Source organism: Panthera onca, chromosome A3, assembly GCF_046562875.1.
Source record: "Panthera onca isolate mPanOnc1 chromosome A3, mPanOnc1 haplotype 2, whole genome shotgun sequence".
NCBI classification, from domain to species: domain Eukaryota; kingdom Metazoa; phylum Chordata; class Mammalia; order Carnivora; family Felidae; genus Panthera; species Panthera onca.
In genome coordinates, this window is record NC_138341.1 from 128,437,237 (window position 1) to 128,444,278 (window position 7,042).

The following is a 7,042-nucleotide window of genomic DNA, read 5'->3' on the forward strand; positions in this document are numbered from 1 at the left end:
TGGGTGTCCTGTCTGGTGGGGAGGGTGGGAACACCTGTGGGCCAGTGAGAGCAGTGGGGGGTGGGGGGGGTGGGATGCGCAGGTTCCTTGCACTTTACATGTGACCCTGATCGATTCATCCTTCCATTTTGAGGCTGACCAGGCCCACAGGGTGAGAAGCCAGCTCCCAGGCTGTCGGCTTTGCCCCAGCACTGCAGGTTGGGGAGGGATTGGCTGCTTCTCCCAGATGAGGGAGTGGAATGCGCTGAGCACGAAGGGGACAGAGGATGTGCTTCCTGTTTCCAAGGGCTCCGGGCCCCACTCTGGCCTCCCTGTCGGACCCACACCTCTGTCTGGCTGCTGGGTACCAAATGGCCTTTGATGCAAGGAAATTGGCTGGCTGGAGCCGAGAGGGTGAGAAGCCAGGCCAAAGGGTAGGGGTCATTCAGCTTCCTGCTCGAGGACAGGATGGGAAGACGGTTAGCTTGCGTCCTAGGCTGGGATAATTCACTCCTGGCTGGTTGTCACGGTGACCTCACCTCTGGGGCCCTCCTGGGGCCAGGAGAAAATGAGTGTCCGTTCTGAGCACAAAAGGTGCTGAAGGTGCCAGTTTCCTGCGGGGAGCCGAGCAGGACTCCCAGGCGTCCCAGAGCCCCAGAGTCAGGCCGGGGGTGGGGGGAGCTTCATGTTCCAAAGGAGAGATGATTCTTTCTTCTAAACAGGAAATGGTGACCCACGGGCCGGGAGCAGCCCTTAATGACTTGCAGCTTTCCTCCCAAAAGAAAAAAAAAAAAAGTTCTCTAACAATCGCCAAATTGTAGCTGGCCTCCCTGAAGGGAAGTTAGGGAGTTGCGGGGGTTGGGGGCGGGGCGCCAATTTGCTGAGGGCCTACTGTGTCCCGTGTCCCTGGGCCGTCATGTATATTCACCCCACAGTAGGTGCCGACACCAATGGTGAGGGAATAAGTGACTTCCCACACTCCGGGGTGGGGGTGGGGGTGGGGGGGGACAGGCCTGGTGGAAACCCCTCCCCGACACCCGGAATGGGGTGTGCCAGGCTCTGAGCATTCTGGGAGTCAGGGATGCCTGGCTTCAGGGCCCAGAGCCAGGCACTGCCCCTCTGGGCTCCCCAGTTTCTGCCTGCATAAAATGGGGTGATGGCTGTGCCTTCCTTCCCGGAGACCGGAAAGGGAGCTTCGTTCAGTAGGTCTTGAGGAGCACTGCGTGTGCCAGGGCCCTGTTCTAGGCCCCTGGGGCACAGCGGTGAACAGACAGTCCCCCCTGCACTCGTGGAACTTCGGCTCTGGTGGGGGAGACAGAAAACAAGTGACTGACCACACAAGCCGCTTTCCTCCGGTGACACTCTGCCAAGACAGAATTCGAGCGATGGGGCAGGCTCACCCCATGAGGCAGGCCGCTGGCGGTGGAACCAGAGCCCTCGGCGGGCGGCATTGACGTTCCAGTTGAGACCTGAAGGGAGAGAAAGTTCCAGGCGGGAGGGAGCAGCAAGCGCAACCGCGTGGAGGCTGGAATGAACTTGCCCTACGCAGAGCAAGACCAGGGGGCCGGGGACAGGGGGCCGGGGTGGGATGGGTGAAGCACTCGTATCCCGGAGAGGATGTGTGCCTCCTGAGGACTCGGGAGTGTAGCCAAGCCTCTGGGCAGCCGTGGGCACCCAAGCAGGGAGTGAAGCCTGCTTTACTCGCCCGCCCGGCTCCTGGTGGAGAATGCAGGGGTGGGGTGGGGGATGAGCTGGGAGCCCCAAGGTCCCAGGGCCGACATGATGCTGGCCCTGCCCAGGGTGACAGAGGCCGTGGGAGACTGATTCAAGAGGCCGGGTGGCTGGGGTGCACACCTGAGGGCTAGTAGGTGAGGGTTATTTGGGCTTATTAAAACAAAAAGGGCTGTGGGCCCCGGGGAGCCGAGGTGGGTGGGGATAAAAGGAATGAGGGGCGTCCCTGCGTCCTGATATGGGATCGTCCCCGCTCAGCCATATTGCTAAGTGAAAAATAACTTGCAGTACATGCTCCCTTTTGTGGGAAGAAGAGGGGGTGGAAATAAACATGTATTTCATTCCTGTTTGTATTTGCATATGGAAACTCTGGATTTACAATAAAATAATAAAAGCATTTCTCTAGGGAGTCACAGGAGGTGGAATGGGGTGGTCTGAAAAAGAGAGAAGGAGAAGGGAAACAGTTTTTAGAGTTTATTATTATTATTATTATTATTTTAAAGACTTTTTTTTTTCCTTAAGTAATCTCTACTCTCAATGTAGGGCTCGAACTCATGACCTGGAGAATCAAGTGTCACATGTTCTACCAACTGAGCCAGCCAGGTGCCCCAGTTTTTTAGATTTTTAAAACACTTTGTATTTTGAAATAATTTAACCTGACAGAAAAGTACAAAAAGCTGGACTCTTTCATTCAGATTCTTCAAAATATTGAATATTTTCTTATGCTTGCATTTGCTCTCTGTATACACATATATATACACATACCCACACATTATTTATTTTGGAGCCATTTTTTTTTTTTAAATTTTTTTTTCAACGTTTTTTATTTATTTTTGGGACAGAGAGAGACAGAGCATGAACGGGGGAGGGGCAGAGAGAGAGGGAGACACAGAATCGGAAACAGGCTCCAGGCTCCGAGCCATCAGCCCAGAGCCCGACGCGGGGCTCGAACTCACGGACCGCGAGATCGTGACCTGGCTGAAGTCGGACGCTTAACCGACTGCGCCACCCAGGCGCCCCTATTTTGGAGCCATTTGAGAGCAAGTTGTAGACATTGATGCCCCTTGACTGTTAAACATTTAAGCATGGAGGGGCACTTGGGTGCCTCAGTCGGTTCTTGATTTCAGCTCAGGTCATGATCCCAGGGTCGTGGGTTCGAGCCCTGTGTTGGGCTCCGCCATGAGCACGGAGCCTGCTTAAAATTTTCTCTCTCTCCCTCTGCCCCTCCCCTAACTCATGCTTTCTCTCTCCCTCTCCCTCTCCAAAAAAATTTTTTTTGAGCATGGATATTTAAGGACAAGAACATTCTCTCATATAACCATATAGTTTGATGATCCAAATCAGGAAATTGAGCATCGGTGCAATACTGTTATCCAATGCACAGCCATAACCAAGTTTCTATAGCTGTCCCAGTGATGTCTCTCACAGCACGCGGGGGGGTGCCGGTGAGGGGAGATCCCAGGTCCCACGCTGGTCCTGTCACCTTATTTTCTTTTATCCTGGAATAGCTCTTTTCTTGGCCTTTCACGATTTTGACGTTATCGAAGTGTCCAGACCAGCTATTTTGTAGAATGTCCCCCAGTTTAGACGGCGGTGCGCTTTTGGCGAAACCCCAGAAGTGGCGTTGTGTCTTTCTCAGTGCAAGGTATCGTGAGGCACACGAGGTCCACTTGTTCCATCACGGGTGACGTCAACTTGGACCACTTGGTTAAGGAGGGTCTGCCAGGTTTTGCGGGGATAAATTTCCTCTTTTTCCCCTTTTGTACTTAATCCGTTTCTTGTGGGGAGACATTCCAAGACCATGTGAATATCCCGTTACTCCCCAAACTTCCACCGACTGTTCCAGGCCTCACTGGCGATTTTTGCCTAAATCAGTTATTACTGTGGTGGTTGCCGAGTGGCGATTTTCTAGTTCCACCGTTCCTTCTCTTTTTACTGGTTGGCTTTCTACCAGAGGGCAGAACTTGCCCCCTCTGTCTGGGCCCAAGCAGCTCAGAGCCGTGGGGCTGCCAGAGATGGAGCGGGAAGCAGGGTCTGGCGGGGCCATTCGATCCTCCCCTGGGCTCTTCTTTAAGGCGAGTCCAGGAAATAAACTGGCTGTAAAGCTGATCGCCACGCAGTGTCCAGGCGGTCAGGGCTGGGGCCAGGGCCACCTCTGGGCACATCTGGGCCCCATTAGGCACCTGGCGGCTACTCAAGGGCAATGCTTGAGCTGGGATGGGGGTACTCTGGCAGGCGGGGATCCGGGTCCTACTTGCTCCTTTTTTTTTTTTTTAAGTTTATTTTTGAGAGAGACAGAGTGTGAACAGGGGAGGGGCAGAGAGAGAGGGAGACACAGAATCCGAAGCAGGCTCTAGGCTCTGAGCTGTCGGCACAGAGCCCGACGTGGGGCTCAAACTCATGAACCGTGAGATCATGACCTGAGCCGAAGTCGGACGCTCAACCGACTAAGCCACCCAGGAGCCCCGGGAGTTTATTCTTTAATTAAAAAAAAAAAAAAAGAATTGAAAAGATTAGATGGGAGGCTCCTTTGACGTGTGATTAACACACCTTATCCTAGTGCCTTTAATGTACTCAGTGTGGTGAAGGGCTCAGTTTGTATTTGTCTAAATTAAAAAATAAACATATATATTTACGTGGGCACGTACTCCAGTCTCGCTCACAGGAAGAGCCGAGCCCTCCCCTTGGCCCACAGTGCTGGCTCTGCCCCTTCACCGCTGCCTTATCCCCTCCCCGATGCCCTCACTCCCTCCAGCCTCCCAGGCTCCCTGCCACCTCAGGGCCTTTGCACTTGCCTCTTTTCCTCCTCTCAGAGAACCACAGGCTGGGTCCTGGCAGCCATCCCTCTCCCCTTTGCATCCAGTGCCTTCCCCTCTTGACGTTTTTCCCCACAGCACTGTCACCGTCCGACAAATCATATTTTCACCATTCACAGCTTCTGTGTTGACCGTCTCGCCCACCATAATGTCGGCTCGCCGGGAGTGGAAATTTTATCTGCTTTGTTCACTGTCCCATCCCTGATCCCTCACTTCTCTTGTGCAGGAGGTGTACTCTTGGTAAAATTTTGCTGAATGATGAATACATGTGTGCCCCCAGGAAATATACCACAGTCACCACTCTTACGGGGCACTTTCTATGTGCCAGGCACTGAGTGCCTCACATGGATCAACTCATTACACTTTCACACCTGACTCAAGAAAGAGAAAAACAAGACACAGAGAGGTTAAGTAACTGGCCCAAGGTCACGCAGCAAATAAGTGGCAGAGTAAGGATACAAACTCTGACTTCTTTTATGACTGTTGTAGTTTTGCTCTATCTTTGGGGTAGAGCTAAAACCTTTTATTTATTTATTTATTTATTTATTTATTTTTAATTTTTTTTTCAACGTTTTTTATTTATTTTTGGGACAGAGAGAGACAGAGCATGAACGGGGGAGGGGCAGAGAGAGAGGGAGACACAGAATCGGAAACAGGCTCCAGGCTCCGAGCCATCAGCCCAGAGCCTGACGCGGGGCTCGAACTCAGGGACCGTGAGATCGTGACCTGGCTGAAGTCGGACACTTAACCGACTGCGCCACCCAGGCGCCCCGAGCTAAAACCTTTTAAATTGCAGTGGAACAGAGTCTGGGTCTTTACCTACTACCCTGGCCTGCCCAGCAGCCATGGCACAGATGGGCTCATTTTGTCCTATCCCCAGTCTTCTTAAAACAAACAAACAAACCCACATACCCTTCTCCAGCCAGGTAGGCAGCCAAAAGTGTGTGGAGATATGGGGGTGGAATGGCCAGGGAAAAGAGAGCTCAGTCCCTAGTGGGTAGGGTGGGATGGGGCGGGGACATTCTGTGTGGTCCCTGCAGACCAGGAGAAGCTTCCAGACTAGGAGCTCCGTGAGGGTGGGACCACCCACCTGGCCCAATCTCCCTCTGTGCCCTGGGCCTTCGACCCACTCTGGGCATCTCCAGTTGGGTGATCTATGTTTCCTTCCCTGCCTCTCCTAGCTTTTGGCGACTCCTGGTGATCCTGGTGTTCGGGGGCTTATAGCTGCCTCCCCCCTGCCACCCCGCTGCCTCTGGCTTCACATGGCCTCCTTCTTTGACTTTATTCCTCTGGGTGTGCCCTCTCCTCTTCTTATAAGGACACCAATCACTGGACTTAGAGCCCGCCCTAATCCAGTATGACCCCATCTTAGTGTGATTACAACAGCAAAGACCCTGATTCAAAATGAGGTCACGTTGAATGGCTCTGGAGGTTGGGACTTGAAGATACCTTTTTGGGGGGACACAATTTAACCCACTACAAGTGGCAAATCTTCCTCAGGGCCTGGATCTTTTTATTAGTCATCCGCTAAACCTGGGGCGGCGGGGGAGGGGGGGGCGCGGTGCTTAGGAGGAGATTTGGGGAGTCAGACTTTGCCTCTGTGCTTTCTGAAAGGGAGAGTGTTTTAGTCAGTCCTCAGTCTCAGGACTTACAGGGTGAGTAGGTAGAGGGGGCATGGGGGGAGCAGAGGGGCGAAAGGTCAATAGAGATTAGGGCCAGGGCTATGCCAGCCAGCCTGGGGAGAAATTTCACATTTATCCTGAGGGCACTGGGGAGCCATAGCATGGTTTACACAGAGGAGGGACACAAGTGGATTGGGACGATACTCTGGTTGGCTGTGTAGGGAGGAAAGCCAGAAGCAGGGAGCCCCCTGCCCTCTTGGTGGAAATGAGACAGAGGAAAGGGTGCAGTCAACAGACATTTGGGAAGCTTGGTGACCTACGGACATGAAGAGTGAGGGAGGGCACAAAGACGACGCTTTGTCTGGATTTTTCAGCCACCGAGGGAAATAAAGAGTGAGGCAAAGAGCAGCCAGTCAGGCAAATCACAGTAATAATGATTATAATAGCAAACATTTCATGACGGTTCACTATCTGTTTTGCACAGACCACCTGACTTAATCCGCACAACAACCCTGGGCGATCTGGGTATAAGAGGTGGTCCCACAGTGGGTAAGAGCTTGGGTTCTGGAGCCACACTGCCTGGGCTCACATCTCTACTGTATTGCCTGCCTGCTGTGTGACGTGGAACAAATTGCTCGACCTCTCTGTGTCCATTTCCTCATCTGAAGAACAGCCCCTGCTTCTGGAGGTCATTGTGCAGATTGAATGAGTGAATATTTACAAATTGCTTGGCCTCGGGCCTAGCACAGAGTAAAGCCTCAGTAAACACTGACTAGTATTATGTCCACTTTACACGTAGGGAAATCGAGGCTCTGAAAGAGTAATTTCCCAAGATCACACAGGATCATCCTAGTGTTTCTGGCTCTTTGCGTCTCCTGGTCCTTGACGAAGTCT